The sequence below is a fragment of the Chinchilla lanigera genome, unplaced genomic scaffold (genome assembly GCF_000276665.1).
Source record: "Chinchilla lanigera isolate Chin_1 unplaced genomic scaffold, ChiLan1.0 scaffold00048, whole genome shotgun sequence".
Classification (NCBI taxonomy): domain Eukaryota; kingdom Metazoa; phylum Chordata; class Mammalia; order Rodentia; family Chinchillidae; genus Chinchilla; species Chinchilla lanigera.
The window spans coordinates 1,852,815-1,855,734 of record NW_004955449.1 but is presented as its reverse complement, the minus strand read 5'-3'; the positions used below and the strand labels follow the sequence as shown (position 1 = coordinate 1,855,734).

The 2,920-nt window shown below is 35.7% G+C and overlaps 1 pseudogene; it reads right to left on the bottom strand.

Moving 5' to 3' along the window:
- Window positions 1-1,351: 1,351 nt before the first annotated feature.
- LOC102010005 lies at window positions 1,352-2,305 on the bottom strand (annotated as a pseudogene).
- Window positions 2,306-2,920: the final 615 nt, after the last annotated feature.

Sequence of the window (2,920 nt, the reverse complement as noted above, 5' to 3'; positions counted from 1 at the left end):
TTCTTCCTCACGGAGACTGCCTAGCATATTAACTCCTCCTTCCAAATTCTAATACTTCCTTCAGGTACTGCTGCAAAGCAAAACTGCCAATTTCATGGAGAGGATCAGAATATGCCAACCCTAAGTATGTCACTTTGGCAAAAGGATTATTTTGAGTTATAGGCAATTGAGGACTAGAGGACACGAGGTGGAGAGACACTTTACCTCCTCCTATTTGCCTAAAAGCAAGACATAAATTTCCCTTTGTGAAGATGTCTCTCTCTTCCTTTCATACCAAAGGGGCAGAATGTCTTTTTTTTTTTGTCTTTTTGAGACAGGGTCTCACTATGCAGTTCAGGCTGTGCTTGAACTCAGTTTGTAGCTCAGGCTGGCCTCAAACTCACAACAATCCTCCTGCCTCAGCCTCCTGAGTGCTGGGATTACAGGTGTATGCCCAGCCTTCAGAATGTCTTATAACTACCAGAGAATCTAGACTTTATCCAGTCTAGAGGGAACACTGAAAGACATTTATATAACAAGGCTCTAAAATAACTCTTACTTTTCTTTTGTTTCCACCATATGTTTATTTTCCCACAACTCACCACCCTTGGAAAGACAACCCTTTTTCTTTGTCTTGTTGCTCTACACATACATCATTCTTTGTTAAAATGGTATATAAGTCCTGGGTCTGATCTTTCTGTGAGTTTTGTCGTATAGATCTGAAAGAAAACTTTGCTCCTGATAACTTGACTTTTGTCATCTTATTTTCACAGGGTACCAGTTATGGAACCTAAGATCTTCCCTGGTACTAATTTAAGTTTTAAGATTACAAGGGAAAAAGTTTTTAAAAAGAACTAGCTTCATAAGGTGCTTTTTCACCATTAAAAATGTTTGTCCCTCATTATTACAAAAGTAATATGCACTTAACTACAGAGAAGTCTGAAAAGACAAACAGAAATAAAAATATTCATTCTTCCAAGCCCCAGGCTTAATCACTTCAATACTTTTGATCATATAATTCCACTTTTCAACCCATATATAGGCATATATAAGTTAAAATGGTATTGTGTTGAATGTCTGGTTTTGTAAACTTAACCTATGTTTTCTCTTAAAAATGTATTGTGAACAGCTCTCTATTAATAAAGTCTTTTCTCCAGCATAATTTTTAGTGACTGGTAGATTGTTTTATTGTCTGAATGTCCCATGTTTTCTTTCCTCAATTCTCTATTACTAAAATTTCTGGTTGTTTGCAGTCCTTAACATTTTTTTGGGGGGGGTCTGGGCAATGCTATTTTTTTTTTTTTGGCAATGCTATTTTTTAATTTTTATTTTATTTTATTTTTATTTTATTTATTTTTTTTTTAAGATGAGAACTTGGTCTGAACTTTATTCTTGATGTTTAAAAATGTGGTAGAAGCAAGACCACTTTGAGAATTCACATCATGTTAACCTTTAGAACATCGCTAAGTCATTTGATAAAAAAGTTTCTTTATGAACTACTTAATATATATTTTTGTACATAGACTACTATGCAGCAACAAAAAAAGTTAGTTTAGACTTTTTTTTAGACAAGACTTGACTTCTGGGCTTCAGCAAGATGTGGAAACTTTTCTTGTAGAATTTTCTGTTTCTTTCTCTCCAAGCGTTTCTTTCTTGTTTCCATGCGGATGTGTTTCTCAATTCTCAGTCTGACAAAATGATCCACATAAGGCATTGCAAAGAATCGTTTCCTGTTGTATCTTTTATTTAGGTACCAAGGTATAGGCCACTGCTTGAACTTGTGCCAAATGACTCTTCCAAAGATGTCTCTTCTCCAAGCGCCAGGTCTGGCTCGTTCTTGACCAGTCTGGAGAAGCCTCAAAGCATCTTCTCTTTCCTGGACAACTTTATCTAATGCATCCATGGAATCAACTACCTTTTCTAACCGCTCTGGACTTGGCATGGGTAAGTGCTGCCGCTTGGCCTCCTGCTCCAGAGTTAGAAGCATGTTCCTTTCTTTCAGTAAGACGTACCAAAGTTTATGTAAATCTTCATTACTTTTGTTCCTTAATTGCTGACAGGTCCATGCAGCTCCAGATTTCACTTTTTCTTGCCCCCAGTTCTTTGGGTCATCAAAAAATTCTTCCAGTCCTTTTCTGGACAATGTGGTATGAAGTAATCTACACTGCTGAAGGGATGAGATATTTGGTGCATTCGTAGATAACAAACTAAGAGAAAATCGTGAGCTAGCGGGGGCCTTAGGAGATATTAATGACCCAGAAGCCTTCAGGACTGCTGAGACTCTTCTACAAAAAGTAGCCAAACTGGCTGCAGCCATTTTTTCCCGCACAGGTATTTTTTTTTTATTTTAAAGAGAATAAAAAATAATAAAAAAATTAGAAATTACACAACAATTTTGGAAGTATGGCTATTTTTAGCATGTCGGTTCTTTCTATCCATGAGCAAGAAATATCTTTCCATTTTCTGATATCCTCTTCAATCTCCTTTTTCATAGTACTGTAATTTTCAATACATAAATCTTTTCCTTCCTTTGTTAGATTGATTCCTAAGTATTTGAATTTTTTGGATGCTACTGTGAAGGGTATGGTTTCCCTAATTTCTCTCTCAATAAGTTTGTTGTTTGTGTATAAGAATGTTATTAATTTTTGAGTATTGATTTTCCATCTAGCTATGCAACTGAATTTGGTTATTAACTCTAGGAGTCTTTTGGTGGTGTTTTTGGAGTCTTCTATGTAGAGTATCATGTCATCTGCAAATAATGATAATTTAACTTCTTTCTTCCCATCTTTATTCCTTTTATTTCTCTCTCTTGTCTAATTGCAATGACTAACGTTTCTATCACCATGTTGAAAAGGAATGGTGATAGTGGACAGCCTTGTCTTGTTCCTGATTTTAGAATGAAAGGTTTCAGTTTTTGTCCATTTAGTATGATGTCAGCTGT